The sequence below is a fragment of the Equus caballus genome, chromosome 7, assembly GCF_041296265.1.
Source record: "Equus caballus isolate H_3958 breed thoroughbred chromosome 7, TB-T2T, whole genome shotgun sequence".
Lineage (NCBI taxonomy): Eukaryota > Metazoa > Chordata > Mammalia > Perissodactyla > Equidae > Equus > Equus caballus.
The window spans coordinates 70127251-70153073 of NC_091690.1; the positions used below are offsets into that span (position 1 = coordinate 70127251).

Sequence of the window (25823 nt, forward strand, 5' to 3'; positions counted from 1 at the left end):
CTCTGGAGCCAGAGAGCTGAGTTTCAAATCCCAGCTCTGCTCCTTCCTCGCGGCCTGGTATATTGCTTCACTGCTCTGTACCTCAATCTCCTCATCTGTAAATAGGGGATTTACTGACCTCGGAGGGTTGTCATGAGAGTTGATATGTGTAAAGGGTGTGGCAGGTGGTAATAAGGTTGAGTGTAGGAGCTCTTATTAATCTGTGCCATCTCCTGAGACCTTAAACTCCACGAGGAAAGGAATCCTGTCTATTTTGGCTTCCACAGAATCCTCAGGGTCAGCTCCATGCCTGGCACGGGGAGGGCATTCAATTCCTGCTTGTTGAATTAACGAATGAATGAAGCCATGCAGGAATGAATGAATGGGCCTGGCAGACAGGGTTCTAATCCCACCCTCACGCCGTCTGGCTGTGTGACTTCTCTGGAACTCTAAAACCAGATCATTGCGTATGCTGGTGGTTTACTCGTTTTCTCTATTTGGACATAGAACTCGCTCTTCCTTTGAAATAAGAGGAACCCAATACATAAGGCAGATAAAGGGAGCTGCTGTGAGAAAAGCCAGAGCAGAGCCCAGAGCCCCCCCGCCCCCGGCCTGCCGCAGGCACCCCCGAGGGCCCCCAGAGCCTGCAGGACACAGTGTGAAAACCACCGTCCGGGATGTGATCCTACATGCTCCCCCGGCTCGGAACAGCCCGTGATTCAGAGGCAGCTGATGTCTGACGCTCTTAATTCAGCCCAAATGCTGGAGGTCTGTGTCTTGCAGCCCGGGGAAGGTGGGGGGCGCATTCCAAAGGGGAGAGCTCGTCCTCTACCCACAGGAGGGGACCCATGTGCCCTGAGGTTGTCCAAGCACGGACAAGCACGACGAGGCTCTCATGCCCTCCTTCACTCTCTCCTCCGCCTCCTGACCCAGACCTGGAATGGTCTGGCTTCCTGGGCCAAGCCTCCTCCCACCCGTCCCTCCACCCCGATCTCAGACCCAGCTCACTTCCAGGGAGGTCCTCCACGCTCCTGCCCAGGTCACCTCGACACCATTTTACCTGGGAGACAATCCCTCAGAGGCTCACACGTGTGAGCAGCTCATCTCAGGCCGTGGCGCAGCCACAAGGGGCAGAGTGAAGATTCAAACCCCAGGCTCTTGACTCCCTCTTCAGTGGCTGCCTCCAATAGCCTAATGGGGCACCACCGTCCATGTGACCATGGGGGCAGGACCAGACCCGGAGGTGCTCGGGGTCAGCCAAGCTCTGTGGCCTTTGGGAGGAGGGAGAGCCCCCCGAGAGAGGCACCCCAAGGCGAGTCCCCTGGAGAGAGACCTAATGCTTCCCCCAGGCCACAGTGGGAGGGACTGCCCTGGGATGGGAGGGGAGGGGAGGTCCCAACACGGTAGGTTACCAACATGAACGCTGGGGCTGGGCAGACCTGTCACGGTCACCACCAACCTCTCTGAGCCTCAGTGTCTCCCTGCCTCATGACGTAAGGATAATAGTACCCATGCTGCTTGGTCGTTGTGAGGGTGAAATGAGGCAGAGACAGTCGCCCTCCCAGCCAGGAGTGACCGTCAGGCGGAGGGGAGGCTGTCGGCCGGGCCCACAGGAGCTCCTGAGGGTCCCTGCGAGGAGGCGGATGTAGGCGCACGTGGGAGACACTGACTCCCCTCTCCCTCCCAGGTCTCTGAGTCCTCTGATGGTATTTTGTTTCAGGAACTATATTTCTACTGGAAAAAGAGGTTTATAACGCCAGTAGTTTGGAGGAACAAACTTGGGAGAGTCACTGGTGAAATGGAGTCACTTTGGGTTAGTTTTTAATTTTTTTCAACTCAGATTTCCTTCAGGACATTACCTCCATTTGACTAGTTCAGACAAGGACAGTGTAGAAACGGTACTGTGTACAGGGTTGGGAGAAGCGCAGGGGTGGCTGCATCACCTCCCTGGGAATCCCAGCTCTGCAGATTATCTGGGGCCTCAGTTTGCTCATCTGCAGAATGGGGCAAGATGCGATGCTGCGTGGATGCCCTGCTGCAGCTGCGCCTGCTGAGGTGGAGCTCTTCTTGGGGGCCTTTAAAGTGAGTCCTACAAGATGCTGAGGAAAAAATCCCTCCGGGGGGTGGGGTAACATGGGAACACTTCCTGGAGGTGGTGGCAGGGCCCAGAAAAAGGGGAAGGAAGTCCAGGTTGAGGGAACAGCTTGAGCAGGAGTACGGCAGCAGGAAACCACAGGGCCCACAGAGCTGGCTCCAACTGGGACAGTGAGATTCACGGAGGGAAGACGGGGAACATGGCGGAGAGCTCAGGTGACCTGCCCGGAGTCACCCGCAGAGGCAGGATCCTGACTGGGGCCTGCCTGCCGTCCCCGTGCTCCAGGCAGCTTCTGGGAAGGCCTGCTGGGTCTGTTCTCAGAGCTCCCGGGGGACGGGGCGGACCCAGTGATTCAGGTCTGCTCTGCGGCTGACACGGCTTCCTGACACGCACGTTGAGGGCCAGGTTCCCGGAGGCCACGGCCTTCACGCACCACCCCCGGAGCCCCTCGACCCACAGGAGGGTCAAGGGAAGTGGGGTCTGACCCACGCCTGAATTATTCATCAAACCAGCCCAAAAAAAGCCAACGAGAGACGCCCACGTTAATAATAAAAATAACAATTCCTTAAATGTGATCAGAAGCATGGGAGCCGACTCGGAGAGGCACGCCGCCCCATGAGGTCACCCTCATTACCCCACTTCCTCAGAGGAGGAAACTGAGACTGGGGAGGGAAGTGGCTCCAGTGAGCCTGTCTTTAGGAGACTCTGCCCCCGGTGGGTGGGGGCGCTTGTGTGTGTGTTGTGATGGGTGGAGGGGTGGGCAACGCAGGCAAGGGACTGCTGTTTGGGGACATTAACCCAGTGGGTTCCCCATTCTCGAGAGGGATGAAAGGGGGTGGGACAGCTGGCCCCAGGGGCTCACCACAGGTCCCGCAGCAGGAGCAGGGAACCGGAACAGCGCGCGCCACGATGTGGCAGTGAGACTGGGGGGCGCAGGCAAAGTCAGGTGTGGACAGAGTGGGGGCTTGGAGGGGCCGGATGAGGGACGTGGACTCTGAGGGAGAAGACGGGGGCAGGTTTCCTGGGCAATCTGCTGACGTACCATGAGGGAGGAGGCCCAGGAGAAGGGGGATTCTCTATCCCAGGCTATCCTGGAATAGTCCAGCCCAGTGTGACGTGAGTTGCCTTTGCCCTGTGCTCTGAAGTGGTCCCCCGAGGAGTCCTGAAGTGTGGGCCCCCCCAGCTGCATCACTGGCATGAGTGGAGCAACCTCCCCGGGGGCTGCTTCACGGGGCAGGGTGTATTTAGAAGAATGCGTCCTAGCTGTGCTGGTGTCACCTCTGATATCCCATCTCACACAATAGACAAGGGACCCCGGCCCTCATATGCCTCTCTGAGCACCGTTTGTTAACGGACAGTAGATTGATTTTGGAACCCCAATCCCTGCTGGATCCGGCTCTCCCCTTTGACAAGCTGCTCTTCCCCTGGCCTGGCAGCCAGGACCCGGCCAGACAATGGTTAGTCCTTGGACCACTCCCAGGCGTGTCCAGATCTGGCCTGCCAGGCCTTCCAGGGCCAGGGGGGCCCTTCCTGCACGCCTCTGACTAACAAACCCCTGACTGTGTAGCATCACAACAGAGCCTGTTGCCAGGGCGACCTCCAGACCTGGTGGCCTGGGACCTGGGGCTCCCGCCACCCCACGCTGGCTGCTGGCATGAGCACTTACGATGCAGCACTGTCTCTGGCTCGTGGCTGTGTGGAGAATAAGGCAGGAGGAGACCCTGTCTGGGCCTGGGGTCTGCTCATCCTCGGGGAAAGAAGAGAGGAAGTAGAGTCCTGGGCTGCTCTCTCTCTCCCTGGGTCCTGGCCTCCTGGTTTCTCCAGCAGGAACCGCACATGGCCACCTTATCCCAGGAACCAGGGTCCCAGGCAGCAGCACGGGCACCTGCTGAGCTCCCCACCCCCAACCCATCCATCACTGCAGGATGCGCTTCCGCCTTCTCCAAAACCTCTGGCATTCACCTCTCCCTACTATTCTCGGCCCCCAGCCCCAGGCCCAGCTCAGCCGGCCCCCAGAGCCGGTCTGGATGACAGCCCAGCCTCCCTTCTAGACTCCAGGCCTCCAGTGTCCAAAGTGAACTCGAACGGATCCCGCCCCTCCCTCCAGAATCCCTCTCCACTTTCCCCATCACTCTCAGCCACAGAGGACTCTCACCCTCCCTTCAGTAAAAGCAAAGTTCGTGTAATCTAACCAACACGTGCATTGATTTATTTATAAATTACATACAGATGCCACCATACAATCATATTGGATAAAATAGTCATGTGTCGCTTAACAACAGGGATCTGTTCTGAGAGATGCGTCTGAGGCCATGTGGTCGTCGTGCGAACATCACAGCGTGTACAGCCCGCTACAGCCTCAGGCCCTACAGTACTAATCTTATGGGACCACCGTCATTGTATGCTGTGCGCCATTGACTGCAATGTTGTTATGCGGCGCATGACTATAAAAAATATACCAAAAATAGAAACCGAAAATAAAAAATGAAAGAGTAAACATTATTTTTAAAGTTTTGTTTGCATGTTATTTAGTGGTCTAAAAAAAGCTTCTCGGTCTGACTAAATATATTATTACTAAAAATTGTGATTAAGTGTATTTCATTTTTAAATAAAATCTTGGTTTAATGATATGGTACACTCATCGGGTCCTAAATTCCTCTTATCTTTTCACTTGGTTTAATGCCTGTTGTAGTTGAAAAACACATACCCCTCACAAAGAGCCGGAGGGCCGTGTGGCAGAGCGCGTTCCTGGCCTGGCGTCCTGAGTCACGAGGGGTGATGTTCAATTCTGGGCACAGGTGTTTGCTGAAATTTGGATTAACTGAAGTCAGTCGGTTGTTATGGGAAACAAATCAGGTGTTATTTTTACAATATTTTTGACAAATGGGTTCAAAACTCAGTGAAACCCTTTATTTAGAGGATTTTAAAATAGGTTACAAAATTCCATTTCCCTGTTCTTGAAGGTGCCGATGTGACAGACAGGCGATGCTGTAACAACCGCTTCAGCAACGAAATCCTCCCAAGATGCCGGTCTGCAAAATGCTCCCTCTGCAGATGAGCTTATTCAATCCTAAAACGGCCTCTTTACCTACACTATCTATTCATTTGTTTTAGTATCTGCTGGGTGGCATACCCTTGTTGTCATAGAAACAGCCAGCACATTTGGCTCATTTGTCTCTTTGTAAAAGAAAAAGGCAAAACTCATCTTTAAGGTGGTAACTCTTTCAAGAATTTTGCTATGAGACCACCAGCAACTTTCTGTGCGGTACGAAAGATTTTTGTGGCCCCTGCCTTGGTCAATAATAAGTTTTGTAAAGAGTCTACAATTCAAAGACCTTGTTTTTGTAGAATTAAGTGCCTGCATGAGTCCCGTGGCAGCTAACTGAAGACATCACAGCGGGGCGGGAGCGCCATTGTCAGCCAAGCCCACACCTGGACCCCACACTGCTTTCCTCAGGAGACCTGGGATATGGGACACATGACCTCCCACGGTGTAGACAACGTGAAGGCACCGATGTCAGTCTATTTATTAAATAACAGTAGAGCTTAAATTTTTCTCCCTTTTTTTCAAAGGTAAAAGTAAATATAAATAAAGGTTCTAGAATGTTCTTTTCACATGAATGGATCACCTTGTCCACTCTATTTTGGACACTTCTGGGCTGCACAACAGGGTCCTTGGCCGTGTTCACAGCCCCTGAGGGTCTGTTCCAGTTTTCCTCCCACCTTGGCTCCCGCAAAGAACTAGAGCCCATGTTCCTGAGTGCGTCACACGTCGTTGTGTCTTCCCAGTGCTAGTCTTTGTGCCTGACACGCGCATCTCCATTGGATTGGCTCAGAAGTCTACGCTTTCTTCAAGAGCCAGCCCCAGGCGGCCCTGGGTTCAAGGAATGACGCTTGAATGGAGTCATTCATTTAGCTAGTCAACAGATATTTATTGATCATCTACTGTATTCCAGGCTCTGACGCAGGGGCGGCTGGGTGTATAGCTAGTGAGCCAAACAGACAAGAATCCCCCCCAGGGAGCTCACCTTCCAGTGGGGTAGGTGTTGACGTTGTGGGTCAGTCCTCACCCTATTCACCCACACAGGTGGTTGGCCATTTACAAGCTTGTCTCCCTAGGGAAGCACCTGTTCCTCAGAGCAGGGACCTCTGGGCCTGAGCTCCAAGCACGAGTCCTGGCCCAGAACAGGGCCCCATTGCATGAGTTGGAATTAACGAATAATGCAGCGGGTAACCCACGCCATGACCCCCGCCGCAGACAAAGATCCAACACCAAATCCAGACTGAGGGCCTCCCAGCGCCTGATTCTGCCGCAGGCTGGCCTGGCGCTCAGAGCTCAGTGTCACACGCTGTTCCCGAAGGCCGCATCCCTGCCCCTATGAGAAGGAACTGGATGGCCCCCTGCGGCCGGCAGGAACCACTTCCACCTCCGAGTGTCCCTATATTTAGCATCTGCTGTGACCCTGCGGCCATCTCCTCTCCGTGGCCCAAGGGAACTGCCCAGGCGGCTTTGATGGCCTGTTTTCCCAGGCCCGGCTCCTGCTTCCCAGGCCTGCGGGATCCCTGCAGGAGGTGGGCCCCCAGCCCAGGCCCCACTCAACTAGCAGGTTCCGCATCCCAAAATAGCATCAGGACTTGGCAAGGAGAGAGGGCCACCTGAAGGGACAGTGCTCGAGGTGGGGCTGGGGGCACAGCAGTGGCAGGGTGGCCTGGACGGAAACCTCCCGGGTCACACACTCCTGTGTTCCCCGATGTCTTCCATGCATCAAGTCCCTGGCCCCTAATTCTTCTACTGTGCATAAGGCCAACGGGCAAAGTAAGGTGTGGAGCCTCCCCCTCCCCCCCCCACCCCAACGCCCAATCCGGCCACTGGCCACACTGTTCCACGCAGGTCCTGAACCAGCTTCCCACCTCTGAAAGGTGGCTTAACTCAGCCTCCCGGCTCCCAGGAATGCCTTTGCTATCTGTCGAAATCCAGTCAGTCTGTAAAGAGTCAGTTCAAATGCCACCTGGGCCACAGAGGCCCTCGGATGCTGTGGCTCAGGGGAGGTGGCTATGCTTCAGCCCTCTGTCCTTGATCCCCCAGGCCCGCCCACCCTGTGACTTCTGCTTAGTTCAAAGTGCCAGACTGACATTTGGAGGATGCGGGGTCTAGCCTTGGCTTGCCCTGTGACTCTGGGAGTGTCGCTCCCTCGTCTGACCCTCAGTGTCCCTGCTTGTGAAATGGAGAAGCTGTGTTCCATGATCTCTAGGGGCCCTCCCAGTGTTCTGAAACTGTGATTCACCTTTTGGGGGAATAAGGTAGTTTTAGTAGAGAGAACTTGCCTCCACTCTCGAGCTTTCGGAGATGTGGTCCCCGCCTCCTTCCCCCATCCTTCCCCACGAAGCCAGTCTGCCCTGAGGCACATGTGGGCTCCTGAGGAGGCTCTCTGACTGCCGCCAGTGGGATGGGCGCTGTGGCGAGGCTGGCTTCCAGACCAGCCGGTCGGCCTCCCCCTCCCCTCCATCTGGCTCAGGTTTCTGTTTGGTCTCCACTGGAGCGCTCAGGCCACAAGTCTTGTCAACTGGAATGAAACTTCGCCACCACGGCATTTCCACGTGTTTTGCTTCAGTAGGACACAGGCCAGGGATTCTGTGCGGCCCACCAGGATCTCGGCAGGATGATAGGAAATCCCAGCAGAGGTGCTCCGGGACTTGGAGAGTGTTCCCAGTCCCGCCGGGATTCCAGTGAGGCGGCAAAGATTCCAGAAGATGTTCGAGTCTCACCAGGCTGGTGAATCCCAGTGAAGTCTCAGGTGGGCCCCTCCCCCTTCAGCAGAGATTGGAGGCGGTTTCCAGGAACTGTGCCACTTAGGGAGAACTGTGAGAGGCCTCTGAACCAGCCTGTGTGCTCCATCAGGGCAAAGATGGTGAGTGTTCACCAGTAACTTATTCAGGAAACATCCACTGTGTGCCAAGCACTATTCTAGGAGTGAAACTGCACACTCCCTGCCCTCAAGGACCTGACATGCTAGTGAAGGGAAGTGGACAAATAAACCTACAGTATTTCAGGTGGTCACAGTGCTAGGAAGGAAAATAAAGTGAGGCAAGGAGACCACAGGAAAACTGGGAGGGGAGTACTATTTTAAACAGGCCAGCCTGGAAGGAATCAAGACCTCGAAGAAGTAAGAGAGGGAGCCCTGGGGATATCTGGAGGAGAAATGTTCCGGACAGAACAGCAGGTGCAAAGGCCCTCAGGCAGGAGTATGCCAGGAGCGACACAGGACCAGTGAGAAAGCCAGCAAGGCTGTAGCAGAGTGAGTGAGGGAGAGAGGGAAGAGGTGAAGTCAGGGGGTAACAGGTGGGGAGCAGACTATGCTGAACAGTGTCGTTTAATTTTTGTTGATTACAATCCACAGTAAGAAATAGATTTTATATTGCAACCCAGTATAAATATACATATACAAAAATAACACCAAAGTAAGCATTTCATGAAACATACCTTTATATATGTATGCATTCTTATATATTATACTTTATTCTATTTCATCTAAAAAATAATGCTGGTCCTGATGCTTAAATTGATTTCCTGATCTACTAAAGTGTCAAGGTCCACAGTCTGGAAAACACTGATGTAGGGCCTTGCACACCCCTGCAGAGGGTGAGCTGGGAGCCACTGGACAGGTTGTACAGAGCAGTGGTGTGATCTGTTTTGCTTTTTTGTTCCACTTTTTAAATTAACACATAATTTATATATAGTAAAATATGTACTCTTGCCAGTGTACGGTTGTGTGAGTTTTCACAAATGCGTCCAGTCATGTACACATCACATTTTGCTTTTGAAAGGGCTCACACAAGCTGCTGAGTCAAGACAAGCCTGGAGAGGGCAAGAGTGGCCTCAGAGGGACCCGTAGAGGCTGTGGACACGGCTCAGGTGACAGATGGTGGGGCCAGGAGTGAGGTCGTGGCTCAGACCGGCTCCGGAGCACATTTCTGCAGGCTGAGCCGATGGGGTCTGCTGACATTTTGGACGTGGGGTGTGAGAGCAAGAGAGGACTCAAGAACGACTGGAAGGTTCCTGACTGGAGCAATGGGAAGGTGGAGAGACAGAGGAGGAAAAAGGTTTTGGGGAGAAAAGCACAAGTTCTGGTTTAGACAAGTCCTGTGTGAAAGTGAGTGAGACAACTAGCTGGGAACGGGGAGGAGTCGGGAGGGGCCCCGCCCAGGGGTCTAGGCCTGGGCATCTTCCATGTCCGGGACACTGAGAGCACGGTGGGCCTGAGACGCGGCCAAGCAAGTGGGAGGGTGGAAAGAGCCCCGGGCACAGCCAGGCTGGAGGGGCGGACGGCAGTGGGCAGGAGTTCTCAGCAGGAGGAGGAGAAGCTGCTGGCGGGGCGGGCAGAGGCCCAGGGGCCGGGGAGCAAACTGCCTCCGCGTCTGGGAGGGAGAGGCCGGCTGTGCCTTGGGCAAGATGAGGGCGGAAAACCAACAGCTGTAGCTCACTGGGACTTTATTCAGTGGACACCGGGCACCGTAGTTTGCTGAGCAGACAGTGGCTTGAGCTGTGCTGTGCTTTAGAAGATTAATAATTATTACTTATTTATTAATTATCATTGATTGGACTCGCTCCGGCCAGGCCCTGTGCTAGTGCTTCACACGTATGAACTCGTGGACCATCCCATCAACCTTTGCGGCAGGTGCTACTATTCTTCTGACTTACAGGTGAAGACCCTGAGAGGGTCAGTGACTTGCCCAAGGTCACACAGCCAGGACGAGGTGGAGCTGGCCTAGAACCTAGACAGTCTGGCTCCAGAGTTAGACTCAGTGGGTAAAAACACTCACTCCTGGGAGCACAGCCTCGATGCAGACTCAGGCTTCTTGGTCTATTGCCCAGGTGCCAGTGACCTTGAGAAGGTCATGAAGGAGTCTGGACCTTGATTCCCAGCTGGGAAGTTGGGGGAGGGCCACTTGATGCCCAGTGGCCCTGCTTCTTTGCCTTTGGCAGCTCCTGGTGTCCGAGCCTTGGGCGCCCGGCACCACCCCCTGTGCCTCCCAGCTTGGTGGCCGGAGCAGCCCAAGAGGCTCCCGGGTGGGGTTGGCAGCCACAGGACTGTGGTCTTCGCTCTTTGGCTGGCTTGGTCTCCCCTGGGGCCCCTGTTCCCTTGCCCAAAGTGGTTAGTTTCTTGAGGAATCTGTCGCCATCTGGTCCCCATGTGCTGCCTGTGGCTCTGTCTCCAGTGTCTGGGACACTGGAAGATTCCATTCCAGTGCAGAGTAATTGTTACCAGAGGAGGGAAGACCGGGGTTGGAGGAGGGGGAAGGGATGGAGCACTGCCCAGAGCAGCCGGCGGGCCTTTGGTGACGTGAAAAGGGGGAGTGTGAGGTGCAGAGAGAAAATCAGAGACAGAAGGTGACAGAGAGACAGAAGGAGACACCAAGACAGAGCAGGGCAAGAGAGGGAACAGGTGAAAGCGAGATGGGTACGGAGGCCGAGGTGACAGCGGGAGGCGGTCAGAGGGAGTGACACAGACAGACCTCAGAGAGGGGCAAAGACAGCCGAGAGGCCAAAATCCAAGAAAAGCCTCGACAGACAGGAAGGAGGGTTAGAAAGGGAGAGAAGAGAACAGAGTTGGGGGAGAGACAGCGTCAGAGGGCGAAAGCCCAAGGCTGAGAAAATGCCAGGACGGCAGAGCCGGCAAGACTGGCAGGACCTGGCGGGGTTCAGAGCAGCTGGAGCCCCCAAGCCCAGATGTTCCCCCCCTGCAGCCACAGTCCTGGGGCAGCCATGGTCACAGCGGGGGTCGGGGGGGGGGGATGGGCAGCTCTTGCCTGCTGGGCTCTCAGAGCCCGGCCCCTGCCCTGCACCCTGCGCCCAAGGACACCCTTGCTCCTGCCTCCCTCCTGGGCACAGGGTCCGGTCCCCAAGTCACCTTCCCACTTGGCTCTAGGAAACCATTTCTCCAGGAGTGGTCTGGGGAGGTGGGTCACAGGCTGGACCGTGAGCCTCGGTGCTGTCCCTGACTCTTTCCACCGCACAACCTCTTGCATCCCTCCTCTCCTCCCTGTGCCTCAGTTTCTCCATCTGTAGAAAGGGCTGGGCTTACCCATCCAGCTCTACATTCTGGCCTCTGCTCCCCCCTTACTCACCCACCCGGTCACTCATTGTTTCCTTCACTTGGCCTCTCCTTTTTCCTTTCTTTCTTTTCCTTCCTGCCTTTCTCTTTCTCTCTCTCTGTCTTTCTTTGTCTTCCTCTCTCCCCCACTCCCTCCCTTCCTTTCTCTCTCTTTCTTCCCTACTCACTGAGCACCCGCTTTGTGCCAACGTGGGTCTGGGCACAGATGCCTCACAGGTGGATCCGACAAGATCCCTGGATCTGGGTGGGCTCAGCCCAGGACTGAGGCACAAGGCCTGGGGCCAGTGGGGGCAGATCAGACTCCAGGCATAAATGGCCCTGCCTCAGCCAGCTTGCCTTCGCTCAGGCCACTCAGCCTAACCCCCGTGTCTACACAGCCCTGCTCTGGGCAGTTCAACTCTGGACACTGACCCTGAGATGCACCGAGACCAACACTGGCGTAATCAAACCTTTCTCATGTTACAGGTAGAGAGGGGCAGGGACTTGCGTAGGGGAACCCAGCCGACCACAGCCTGACTCACTTTTGACTTGGCCTTGGTCCGTCCTGGGGGGCTGGAAGCTGTACGAAGCCCACACCCGAAGTGAGGGTGGCCTCAGCCAGACCTTTGCCAGACCAGGGAAAGTCTGGTGACGGCCAGTCAGAGTGAGGTCACTGATGGGATCCATGTGTTTGGGCCTTGGCCCCCCACAGCCCTCCCCACCCGGCCCTGGGAGGCCCGGGAGAGAAGGGGGTGGTGCCGTGGTGTGTCAGTCCAGGCACTGCGCCCAGAGGCGATGAACGCCGAGGCTCAGAAACGGGAGAGAAAGTGGCCCCCACCCTGCCACCTTACATCTGTTGAGGAGAAGAGGGATATGGACAGGGCTCTGAAAGGCTCAAGCCTCAGGGCAGAAGGGTGCCCACTTGATGTAGCTGGGCGGCAGGCTCTGTGGCCTCAGGAAAGGCCAGGCTCTGGTCCCAAACTGAGTCCTTCGGACTCGCCTAGCCAGCGCCCACACTCTATAAGGCAGTTCCCAGCAATAAACTTCATAACGTACATCTCTCACTGCTTCTGCTTCTCTGCTGGGGCCCTGACTGAAGCACCACCCCTGGTGGAGACCATGAACACGTGCCATTTTTTTATTTAACATTCCTTCCCAAACACTTTTCCATGTTGCAACAGAGTCTTCATTTTTGGTTGCAGAATACTCTACCTTGCCAATGAACCATAATTTATTAAGCCAATCCCCTCTTGTTGGATATTTAGATTACTTCTAAGTATTTCATATATATATATTTTTTAACTGTCATGAACATTGTTGCATAGTTTGAAAGTTTTTCTTGAGAGGAATCTCCAAGTGTGGGGCTGAGGCCGGCCCCCAAGACCCACCACCAGCACCAGCCCAGCTTCCGCCTGTTTCTCTCCTCCTCTCTCTCTACTGGAAGGCTTCCTCTGGTGCCAAAGGACCTTGTTCAACCTGTGCAGGGAAGTGCCTGAGATTCCATACCCCCAGGGGCAGCCCTCAGTCATGAGGCTGGAAGCTGGACAAACGCCCCAGCCTTTAGCTCCCTCATTTGAAAACGCTGGTGTGTGTTCTCTACAGCAGCTCCAAGGGTGCCCGGCGGGATGGAGCCCAGGCGCCCACGGTGGTGACCTGCTCATCACACACACTTTCTTGGGCTTGCCCGAGCCCTTGGCTCAGGGTCTGCTTTGGGGGAACCCAGTTTGGGACAGGAATTGTGGACACTTTCTTCCAAAGACTCAACATTACCAGTGGGAAAGGGGCCATATTACCGCAAGTTTCTTCTCAAACTCTCTCGAGTCCTTTTCCTCCGTAGACAGTTCTCAGACTCCGTGATGCAGTGTCACAGAGAGCACGGGCTTCAGAGACAGGCAGCCACAACGACAACCACAGCGCCAGCCTTGCACAAGTCACTTCACCTCTACGAGCCTCCATTTGATCATCAGAAAATGGGCAATCGGGCTGGATGTCGGGCTACACATACCCCAAGGTCCAAAGGGAACTACAGTCCCACCGCCTCCTTCCCACCCCCTGCCCTGCCCCCTTGGCACCTGCCTCCTCTCCGTGGCTGACTGAGTGAGGCTGTGGCCAAAAGCCACATCCCTAACTCTTTCCTGTCCTTTAACAACTACCACTGACTCTAAACCAGGCGCTGTGCTGGGGGCCGTGCGTTGAAGATGTCATTTAATCCCCAGTGACTCCATGAGGCAGGTACAACGATTACGCCCATGTCGTAAATGGGAACACCGAGGTGGAGAGAAGGGGGGATGTGCCCCAGCCACCCAGCTGGTGCGCGGCAGAGCATGGGTTCCCATCGGATCTCTCTGGCTCCTAAGCCATGCTCTTGAGCACCACACAGCCCTGCCTCTCACCCTCGGAACCCCCTCGAGAGGAGAGGGGATTCCTTGGAGCTGACTCAGGTCCTGGGGCAAGGAAGCCACATCCCTGGGGTCTGCGGGGAGGGAGAAAGTGACGCCGGGGAAGTTCCCACAAGGCTTTGAGGTTCTAGCCAGCTGGGAAGCTGGCGTTTGGAGCAGGGGGCTGCCGGCCTTGTTGGTCAAGCTCGTCCTGGAGGCACAGGTCCCTTGGCTGGGTCTAAGCATTCTGGGAGGCTGCCTGACGCATGGGGAATTGGGAAGAAGACGGAGCGAGGCCACCCCGAGTGAGTGCTGGAACCCAGGGGCCGTCTGGGAGGCAGACATTCTTCAGTGGCTGAGGTTGAGTGGAATTCAGTGGAAATTCCAAAGGCTGCTTTTCCTGGGAGCCACCAGGAAGAGGCCTGGAGATGGCCTTTCCAAGTTCTGGAGCAGAGCTACCCAGTAAAATCTCACGTGAGTCACACGTGCAAGTGAATTTCTCCAGCAGCCACACTGCAAAAGTCAAAAGAAACAGGTGAAATTAATTTTAATAATACATTTTATTTAACCGAATGTATCAAAAACATTATCATTTCAGCATGTTATTAATATTAAAAATTATTAATGCTCTATTTTATATTCTTTTTTCATATTAAGTCTTTGGAATCTGGTGTGTATTTTACACTTAGAGCACTTTTCGATTAGGACAAGCCACCATTTCAAATCTCAAGAGCTGCGTGTGGCTAGTGGCTACTAACTTGGGGAGCACAGTCCCAGAGGCCCAGGGGCCATCTGAGGGTGCAGATTTCCAAGTGCGAGTGAAGAGGGTCAGCCACAGTGCCAGGCGCTGGCCAGGCTGGGAACCCAGAAATAACGACAGGGCTCCAGGTACTGGTGATAAATCATTTAATCCTCTCAACAACCCCATGAGGTAAGCATTACTACTGGTGATAGCTAGAAGAGGAAGTCAGTTCAGAGAAGTCAAGTGACTTGCACAAGGTCACACAGCAGGATGGGAGTGTAGTCACCCCCAGCACTGAGAGGATGTTGCAGCCCACCCCACCCCAGGAGCACAGATGATCAAAGGAGGACCCCACTCCCATCCCAGGATTGCTGGACTCGCTGACCTGCTCGCCAAGTGATGGACAGGAACATCCAGGGAGAGTCCTTCAGTCACCCTTCCTTCATATGGAGGTGGGGGGACCAGGAAGTGGGCGGACAGCAGCAGATTTTTTCTCCTCCATCTTGCCCTGTCAAAGGCTGGTATGGGTGGTGCCAGGTGGGCTCACCTGGGATTCGGTTTCTCTCCTTCCTTCCCCACTCTCCTACATGCGCGTGCACACACACACACACACACACACGCACATAGAGCAGAGCGAGCGGTGCCATTCGACCTGAATAGGGAGCCAGGCAGGCAGCTCCATTCGGCAGGTGGAGAAACTGAGGCATACGTGAGAGAATCACATAACATCAAAAGTCTATTGATCGCCCCCCCAACCTCAGCTACACAGGTTCTGTGTCCTGAGCACCCCCTGTGCTTCGAGCCCTGTGCAAGCACCCAAGTGTGGTGAGCTGGCCAGAGACTGCCCTTCTCCTCCCAGCCCCCCAGGACCTGTGCCACTCTGGCCTGGAGTGTCTTGGAGGCAAGAGGATGGGAAAGCTTGGTCAATGTTCCAGTTTGGGGATGTGGCTGGGTCTCTCTTCTGCCACCCCCACCCCCAGGAAGCCTCCAGCACCCCCGGAAAGCCAGTGAAAACTCTGGGATCCCAGAGATCCATCAATCCCACTCATCTTGTGATTCAGACAGGGGAAGACACCTGCCTGCTGCACAGTGTGTCCCCTCGAGGCAGGGGATGCCTGGGCCAGAGCCTTCCTGCTGAAGACAGCAGGGGAGAGCCCCACCGAGGACCCCGAGGGCAGGGGAGAGCATCTTGTGAGGACTGGGTTAGCCCGGTCACTCTGGCCCTTGCAGGGCTACAGATGCTGCCCTCTGGCTGGTCCACGTCAACACTTGCAGCGTCCTACCCCGTGCTTCCCTCACCCCAGCCATCCATGTGTACACACCATTCAGAGCAATGCCATTCACATCCCTTGGCTCAGCCAAGATAACCTGAGAGATTAGCCCTGCATGGGTTTGTGCCCATCGTAAGATGGGGAGACGGAGGCCCAGAAAGGGAAGGGACTTGGTTCCCTGATCCCTGCAGGGCGTTGGTCCTGGGAGTCTGTCCACAGCCTCCTGCTGGCTGTCAGAGGACAAGTCATGGGAGGCCCCCCAGGAGGGGCACAGCATTTGGCGGGCCTGGAAGAAGAGGCGGATTTGCAGAGCTCAGGACCCAACCCTGGGCTATGAAGTTGGAGGCACCCATGGTGGTGGACAGGGTCTGCACGGGTGACTAGAATGGCCCGGGCCCACCCTTGCCAGAGACAGCCCTCCTTGCCAGGCTGCGGTACTCTGCCCAGGCTGAGAGGGAGCTGGGCCAGTGACTTCAGCATCTGTAGGGGGAGCACCTCCAGCGCCCCGTGATGGATGGGGTGAGGGGCAAGGGTGGGAGGAGATCTTGTTGGCTTCCAGGTTTTTAGCTTGAGTGGCTGAGTGTGGATGGTGATGCCATTTGCCAGGATGTGCACCTGACGGTGGAGCACGTGCGGGGGAGGCTGAGTTCAGGCTGGGTAGGGTGAGTCCCAGGGGAGATGCAGCGTAGGGAGCATGACCTGGGGAGGACGAGGAGGCGTCTCTCTGGAGGGGCTGCCGCCTGGGTGGTTACAATGATGCCAGGAGTGTCACCTCCCTGGAGAGCCTTCCCCAGCCACCCCATTCACCCAGCCCTCCATGCTCCTATGCCCCTTCCCTGCCTTGTTGTCCCCCGGCACTTAGACCGCACAGCATGCTACTGACCTGTATGTCACTCACCTGCTTGTTGTCTGCTCCCCATAGTGGGGTTGGTATCTGTTGCTTGTGTGTGTGTGTGTGTGTGTGTGTGTGCGTGTTTCTGCTGAGCCCCTGTGCTTCAGACATCCCTGCCTCAAAGATGTGTGGATGGATGGATGCCTGGAGAGCAGCGGGCTCAGGATGGGGAGGTGTTTGGTGTCAGCATTTCAGAGGTGGCAGAGAAATAAGCGCCGTGCCCAGGAAACCTCGGGAGAGTCACTTCCAAGTCTCCGTTTTGCTCATCTGTAGAAGGAGATGGATGAGCTTGCTCGGGCTGCTGTAACAAAGCACCCCAAGCTGAGCCGCTTAAACAACAGAAGCGTCTTGTCTCACGGTTCTGGAGGCGGGAAGTCCAAAATCGGGATGTCGGCAGGGCTGCTTCCTTCCGAGGGCTGTGAGGGAGTCTGCTCTGAGCTCTCCCCGAGCTGCTGGCAGTGTGCTGGCGACCCTGGGCAGTCCGCGGCTGTGGAAGCACCGCCCTGCTCGCCGCCTTCACCTTCACACGGCGTTCTCCCCGTGCACATGTCTCCAAATTTCCCCTTTGTACAAGGGAGACAGTCATGCTGGATTAGGGCTCACCCTGATGACCTCGTTTTTACCTTGACCACCTCTGTGAAGATCCTATCTCCAAATAAAGTCATATTCTAAGGGACTAGGCATTAGAACTTCAGATGAATTTGGGGGCGTGGTGGGGGGGGAGGGACAAAATTCAACCCCTAACATGAGATAATATAACACTTGTTGAGGGGGAGGTTTGAAGATGCACGCAAACCACAGTCCAGGCTGAGCCCTCTGCCACGAGCATTAGGACCGCATTACAGCCCACCAAGGTGGACCTGGCTGCACACGGAATCCCATAAGGAGCTTTCAAAAACTGCCGAGGCCCAGGCCCTGCCCAGAGATTCTGGTTTAATTGGTCTGGGGTGGGGCCCCGGCAGGGGGTTTTTTTCTAAGCTCCCAGGTGATTCTGACATGCAGGCAGGCTTGAGAGCCCATGTACGAAATCTGTGGGTACACGGACTTGGATGCCTCATCAGCAAACCCATGCTCGGCTGGCACAGCTGCCCGAGCCATCCCCAGATCCAGGCTGCTCAGGGCAGGGCCGCAGAGAGGGGCAGAGAGCAGAACAAAGAGGCTTTGTCCCCAGCCCCACACCCCAGGGTGGAGCCCGCGTACCTGGGCTGGACTGGCAAGGAAGGAGGGTGTTCCCAGGCTGTGGGAGAAGCGGGGTTTACGAGGTTCCCATTTCTAGGGGATCGCACCCCGGAAGTCCCTGCCTGACGGCCTGGGACGGGGAAGAGGACGGAGCCTTCTGGGCCCCAAGATTTTAAGGTGAAACTGGAGGAGGTCAGAGAATGTGATGGGGAAAATGGCCGGTGCCCAGAAAAGGAGAGAGAAAGTCTGTGTGCGGCAGTAAAGGGTGGCGTGGTGGCCTCTAGTGTCACACGTACGGGCATTCGGATCCCCAACCCACCACCTACCGGGAGTGTGATCTTTGGCAGGTGGATAACTTTTCTAAGCCTCAGCTTCCACATCTGTAAAATGGGAATTGTAGACAGAATACCCAGATCAGTGTGTATGTGTGTGTGTGTGAGATGGTGGTGGCGGTATTGTGAGAATAAACATCAGAACTAGCCAAAACAGTCCTCTATTTCAGTTTCCATCCCATCGTCCATCTGTGCATCGAGTTAATCCCTTTGCTCAGCAGCTCCCCACTGCTGCTGGGAGCATGGTCTTGGGGTCACACCATCTACACTGCACAGAGCAGGCCCCTTGTGGGTTCACACTTATCTTCCCCCCACCAGATGGAGGATCTGGAGGGAGGGGCCTGGGTCTTGCACTTCTGTGTCTCGGACCCAAAGTTTATGTTCACCCAACTGTAGGTCCCTTCTGAGAACCACAGCTGGGCGCAGATAAGCATCTCCACGGGTTCTTGAGAAGTACCTCGCAGAACTGAGCAGCCCATCGTGTGTCTGTATGCAATGCTGCACCTGAGTTCTGTTTTCTTCACAGGTGCTGGGAGGTGTCTGGCTTATGGATGGATGGACATACGCACACGGCATTTCCCAGCGGCCCCTGCTCCCCGCAGGGGGTTCACAGGAGACCCGACATTTACGGAGCGGCTCTGCTCGGTTCTTTGGGGCACCTCCTCCTTCGCTCCTCACAACAGCCTTCCGGGGCGGCTGCTGTTCTTCAGGCCCACTTTGCAGATGAGAAGACAGAGCTTGAAGGAGTCTGTCCACATCGCGGGCCGCTCCCCGCCCCGCCCCCCTGCAGGGCAGAGGGCCCCAGGAATGTCATCTCGTCCCTGCAGGCCCCAGCGCTATGCCACAACGTCCTGCCTGGTTCTGACCTCCCATCAGACTGGGAGCCCCTGGAAGGCAGGCGCCGGGTCCCCCGCATCTCTGTGGTCCCCACAGCCGGCCCCACTCAGGGCCTGGCACAGACAAGGGTTCATTACATACACAAGCAAATGAGTGAGTGAATGAATGAATAGAGAAAGCCAGGACCCCTGTCCTCGAGGGCCTTGTGGCTGGGTGGACAAGCACACAGAAGGTTCAGGCAGCAGAGGGCCTAGGAAGCACCAGCTTCTCCCTCCGCACGAGCACCCACAGAGAGCTGCTCACCCAGCCTCTTGGCCCGGGGGAGGGGAGGAGAAGTGGCTTTGGGCACTGCGAGAACGGGACCCCCCCAGCGCCCCCTCTTCGCACAAGGAGGAAACTGAGGCCCAGGAGGGGCAGGGACTTGGCCAAGGCCACACAGCAGGTTCATGGCGGAGCAGGTTCAGGGCCCAGGTCTCCCGGCTCCCGGCCAGCCGAGGTCCTCTCCTCAATGCCTCATCATCAGGGTTGTGCAATAATTGTCGTTGTCATTACCTGCGATCTCGCCCTTTAGGAAGTGTCCCTGAGGGGCTGACCTGTGCCCATGTGGGAACAACACCAGCCACTCCTGGGTGCACCCCACTTGACCAGGAAGCACGGCCCACACGTATCTCCTTTCCTCCCACAACAAGCCGGGCCGTGAGCTCCCTGGGTGTCAGTGAGCACGTCGAGACCTAGGCGGGGGCCACTCTCCTGAGGGCACGCGGCCACAAGCCACGGCCAAGAGGTCGTGACAACAAAAACGTTCTGAAGAAGGATGGTGATGATGGTTGCACAACAATGTGAAGGTACCTAATGCCACTGAATTTTACATTCAAAAGAGGTTAAAGTGGTGAATTTTATATTACGTATATTTTACCATCCTTTGAAGAAAAATGGCCAAGGTGGCATTCACACCTGGGCCTGGGCGGCACCACACTTGGTTTCCTTCCCTACTTCTGCACGGTGGGGAAATTTCACTCGCTCCGGGAATCCTGGTAACCCAGGCCACCCTCTGCCCCTTCCCTCTTCAGCCAACTTTTCCTGCTTCCGCTCTGCCCCAGGCCCTGGAGGGTGTTGGTGACACCAGGATGACCGGGACACAGGCCCCGCCCTCCAGGAGCTCAGCGCTGGGGCTGCTCCAGCTTCCTTCCGCCTACAGATCCAGGAACCCGGGACATGGAGGGACCCCGCCCGGCGCAGGATGGGGTCCGCCACGCATCTGCAGGCCTCTAGGCCCGGCTGGAAACAAAAGATGACCTGAGCAGGGATGAATAAGAGGTTCAAGAATGCAGCGGAGGGAGGACCAGCTCAGTGGACCCCAGGGCCGTGTTGCTGAGAAAGGAGGCGGGGCCGAGATGAAGGCCCCAAACTCAGTGCAAGACCAAGGCCGTGAGCACAGGGGTCCTGCAAACCTGCATCTGAGCTCCGCTCAGCCACCTGCCCCTGGGCAGGCCACTCCCTCTCCAAGCCTCAGTTTCCTTGGAGTGAGATCTGCTCCACCTTAGGCCAGTGAGGACTCCATCCACACACAGAAACCGCCCGACTCAAATCTTTCCTCCTCCTCTGCCCCGCACCCAACCCTGAACCTCCTGAACCCCTGTCCCTCCACCTTGGCCCTGTCTTAGCTTCGGGACCCTCCCCTGAGCAGAGGAAGGCAGGAGGGCCTGGCCCCATGCTCCAGGGCTGACTGAGGGCTCCCCGCCTCCCCGGGGCCCAGCTTGAGCCCCTCATGTGTGCCAAGGGCTTTGCTAAACGCCTTCCCTGTGTGCATTTATTTCATGCTCTAGCGAGGCGGGGATTATTAACATTCATTCTACAGAAATGGAAACCGGGGCTCAGAGAGCCACTTCCTCAGTGTGTCAGGGCTGCGTGACCCCAAACCATGATCTTCCCACTCCACCAGCTGTTGGGGTCATCTGAAGTGGCCCCTGGCCCCTGAGGGGCAGGCCCTTCCATCCTTGAGGACCATTGCCCTCCATCCTTCGGCCACACTTCATTCTGGGGACTGGACTCAGTCCTGCGGCTGGGCCCGCCGTCCGGGCCGTCACCTGCGCAAGCTTCCCACAACCCTCTTGTCCTATTACCACGTGGCTGTGCCACCACACACACCTGCAGATCCCCCAGGCCACCTGGTCAGTGCTGATGACTGGGTCATCGGCTCCCTACTATGGTGAGTAAGCCTCAAGGGAGGAGGGACCTTGTCCATCTTTGTCATGCTGTGTCCCCCGTATGTGGCACGTACTCTGGGCTCCAGAAATGTGTGAGTAAATTAAAAATGAATGACCCACTGAAATATCCCTGGCACATAGAGCCAACACTGTCTGCGCAGGACCCTGCTCCCGTGGACCTGGAGCCAGGGCCCCACCCTAGAGGAGTGACCAGGACAGTGTCTGCAGCTGAGGAAGAAACTGGACACCTGGAACAGGCTCAGAGGAAGGGGCAGAAGGCAGAGGGTTCTGGAAACCACCACCATGGAGGATTGTTGGGGGAGGTGGGGTGGGAAGGTGTTATGCTGGAGAAGACTCCAGAGAGGTCTGTTCATTCATTCATTCATTCATTCACTCGTTTGTCCAACAAACTTTCTGGAGCAGTCTTCCCATGCCATACGCTGTGCTGGAGCCTGAGCGCAGACGTGAATCCAACCTGTCTCTGCCCTGGAGAACTCCCAGTGAGTAGGACTCAGAGCTGGGCCAGACCAGAGCCTCCCCACACTGCTGTGGCCCTGCCGGGGAGCCCAGACCACGATGTCTGGCTGCAGAGATTGGGCAAGGGACACAGTGAGGCCCTTAATTCTGGCTGAGCAGCCAGACAGATGGTGATAGCACCCCAGAGATGGGCAACTGAGGAGCACCCGGAAGAACATGTGCGAGGCAAGGGAGGATCTGACTGGGACGTGTGGATTGAGACGCTGGGCAGACACCCAGGGGGACTTCCAAGAGGAAGATGACAGATGGGTCAGGCCGTCTGCAGAGGGCTCCAGCCCGAGGACACAAGCCCTGGAGACTGTCGGAGTAGAGATGATTCTGAGGCCCCCACGAGCAACTGAGTGGGCGGAATACAGGTGGGGAAAAGAGTTGAGGACCCCGACTGAGAGGGAGGCCCTCGCCGGGAAGCCCAGGCCACTTCCTCCCTCTGCCTGGAGCCAGTGGCCGGGCCTCTAGCCTAGAGGCCCTGAGCCCTTCCTGCTCGGCAGCGCAGCATACGAAGGAAATCACTTTATTAGCTCGTGGATGAAAAACAGGAAACGTACGCTGTGACTCGGGCACCGGCCGAGTTTCACTCACATCTAGTTTCTAGGAAATAGTTATGTAGCCTCAGACTAGGTTGGGGTTTTCTCAGCCAAGTCTTTCTGGAAACGCCATGCTTTTCTCAGGAAAAACCATGTCCTGTAGGCCCCCAGACTAAGAGGTAATAGCGAGAAGAGGCCTCACTTCCCCTCCCAGCCCCCCTACTCCAGCAGACCTCTAAGAGACCCCGCTTGACAAGGGCCGATTTCCTGAGCCCCTACTACGTGCTATAGGGTCGGAGTAAATTAAACACATCAGTCATCGCAATACAAGATGAAGACTGTCAAAGCGAGTAAGAACAAAATAGCTCTGAGAACGCAGAAAAGTTGAAAGTCAAAGGATGAAACAGAGGAATATTAACAAAAAGAAATCCGGTGTAGCATGTTAATCTCAGAAGAAACAGACTTGAAGACAGAAGCGTTATTAGAGCTGAGTGGGCCGTTACGGAATGATTCAAGATTCAATGGACCAGGGAGATATCAAACTGTCGAATTCATACACATACAATAACATAGCTTCAGACAAATAGGGGCAGCTCTATCAGGATTTGACAGATCATGCAAACAAAAATCATCAGTAAGAGCTCAGCAACCCCACTAAGAAGCGACCTAAGGCATATATGGGCCCTGCACCCAGTGACTGGAGAAGAAACCCAATTTTAAAGCACATAGAGACCAGCTCTGCCCACTGATAATCAACCAGCAGTAAAGGAAGCAGCAACAAATTCCAAAGACTCCATTCCATACAAACCATGTTCTCTGACCACGGGGTTCGGCGTTAGAAAAAATCTATAAATGACTTGCTTTTTATTAACAGATTAAAGGGAAAAAATTAAAATTATTTCAATAAATATATAGAAAACATTATAAAAGTCAGTATCTATTCATAATTAAAATAAAACTGTTGGCAAAGTACTAATATAAACAAACTTGCTAAAGCTGATATCTATCAAAGAAAAAAAAACCTCTAGAAAACATCTTACTAAATTCTGAAACGTTAAACGTATTCCTTTTAAAAACAAGAATAAGATGAGGACGCCGACTATTGCCATTTCTAGTCAGCATTGCACTAGGAGCTCCCGCAAACACAATAGGACAAAGTAGAAATAAGACTGTAAGGACCGAAAAGGAAGAAACAAAACTGTGTTATGATTTAATACGGTTTTCTACATGGACAAGCAACCTAAAGTCTAAAGTCAAATGACTAGTCTTAAGAGAGTTGAGCAATTTGTCTGATGTAAAATCAATATACAAAAGTCAGTTCTACTTCTATATGCTACCATTTCTCCATCTGTTCAGTCACAATATCCACTTTAAAAAGGATGTGAGGGGCTGGCCCACAGGCGTAGCGGTTAAGTTCGCATGTTCCACTTCGGCGGCCTGGGGTTCCCCGGTTCGGATCCCGGGTGTGGACATGGCACCGCTTGGCAAAAAAGCCATGCTGTGGTAGGCATCCCACATATAAAGTAGAGGAAGATGGGCACGGATGTTAGCTCAGGGCCAGTCTTCCTCAGCAAAAACAGCAGGATTGGCAGCAGATGTTAGCTCAGGGCTAATCTTCCTCAAAAAAAACAAAAGAAAAAAAAATGGATGTGATTTGTACTAGCAATAAAAATATACACTATCTTGGAATAAATCTAAGAAAAGATGTGCAAGATCATTAATAAAGCTTAGTTGAGCGACATTAGAGGAGATCTAAATAAACAGAGACGCCCACCGTGCACAAAGGAGAAAGCTCGCTGTCTGGAAGACGCCCCTTCTCCCCAGACTGACCCCTCCATTCAGTGCGATCCCAGACAAATCCCCAGTGACCTTTCTCACAGGGAAAAAACTCTTTTGGGGTTTGTTTTCTCCTGTTTCCTCATGGTTAGTATCACATGGAAGAGGACAGTTCCAAGAGAGGCTCTCAGTGACCACAGGTGGGATCATTTGAACACCAATAACAATAATAACAAATAGATTGAAACGCACAAAAATGAATGAATTCATAATAATATATTTTTTTTAAAACCTTATTGAGCACCTTTGGAGGATGCTTGAAAGCTAACTCATTATTATGAAAACTGTCAAGTAAAGGGAAAGACTCAGACATTTATCCTGACTTCCTATTTAAACTGTACCTCCAGGAAATGAACTAGAGCAGTGGATGAAAAGGAAGTTCTTGAATACAGGAGTTCTAGCTAACAAACAAAGAAAGAACAGTAGAATTAGAACATCATCATTTTGCCTTTCCTCAGAGAACGCCTGATGACAGGCTAGGGAGAGGAAAAGGACAAGACGCGCCTGGAACTTCTTGTTATGCCAGAGAGTAAGGACATAGTCAAAGAACGATGGGGACTTCTCAAAAGGATACAGGAGCCAGCTTGAAGGGACTGGTCAAATTGAAGACAATTTGATCATCAAAGTACATAATGATAGTAAGAGATTATAACTCATTGAATAAAATAGAAAACCATAAGTCTGTACTGATATAAACAAATCGGTAAATTGAAAATTTGATGAGGAATGAGATATTTACATCATTTCAGAGTATCTCTCTATAGAATCACAAAGGAGAAAAGAGTGACTTCACCATGTAGAAGGCTGGCAGACCTCACCTTAAATCGTCATCAGTAATGGGACCGATCAAAATCACAGGCCACCTGAAGACGCAACGAGAAAACCACAGAGTCACTTCCGTGCTATTCCCACTAACGACGCAGACTCATGAGGAAACGTCAGACATACTCAAGGGAGAGCTGCAAAATAACTTCCAAAACGTCAAGGTTTTAAAAGCCAAGTACAAGTTGAGGAACTTCTCCAGACTGAAGGAGGCATGACAACTAAATGCAGTGCGTGCGCCTGAACTGGATCTCTCAGCCAAAAAAGACAGTATTGGGACAACTGGCCACCTGAACGGGGTCTGAGGAGCAAATGACAGCAACAGCTCCCTGTGAACATGCGGTTTTGACGGTTGTACCGCAGTCATTGAGAAGACAGGCCTCGTCTGCAGGAATCATTACAGATTTGGGCGGGGGTCACGAGAAACCAGGTCCACTGCTCACCCTCAAAAGCTTCACAAGAGGGAACATTCTTTGTAACGTACTTGCAACTTCTCTGTGTTTGTGATTGTTTCAAAATTAAAAAAAAAGAATTGAAACACAATCAAGGGCAATGTCTAGATCTTATTTTGGATCCTGTCTCAAGTAAACACATTATACATATACGTGTTAAAAGACAACTGGGGACATTTGATACACTGGATATTTGATTGTACTGGAAAATCCTTTTTAAGGTGTGAGTCTGTGTTTTGGAGAGACTTGCTGAAATATTTGTCAATGGAATTATATGATGTCTGGTGTCTGCTTCAGGTTACCTTGGGATGGGGCGTCTATATGGGGCACGGTTAGCCGTGAAGTGGTCATTGTTGAAGGTGGGTGATGGGGTTCATTGTACCATTCACTCTACTTTTGTGTGTGTGCGAAATTTCCTTAATATATATTTTTTTAATTTCCAAAGACAATGTAATAAAAAGCTGATGTAGTAACTATGAGTGGTGGATACACAGTGTCTATTATGTTCTTTGTTGTATCTTTACTGTATCCGTTTAAATATTTTCTTAAAAACACTCTGTGTTGGTGACTGATCCACAGGCAGCGTGATACAGAGCTAGTCGGGGTACAAATGGCGACAGCCTTTTTTGAGGGTAATTTGTTTATTGA

General features: G+C 54.0%; 1 long non-coding RNA gene across 1 annotated transcript; it reads right to left on the reverse strand.

The window, feature by feature from the left end:
* Positions 1–12281: 12281 nt before the first annotated feature.
* Positions 12282–14993, reverse strand: LOC138925177 (uncharacterized). The gene is made up of 2 exons (XR_011441042.1): positions 14672–14993; positions 12282–14057 (listed from the first exon to the last, which is right to left on the reverse strand). It is a non-coding gene; the product is annotated as an uncharacterized lncRNA (long non-coding RNA).
* Positions 14994–25823: the final 10830 nt, after the last annotated feature.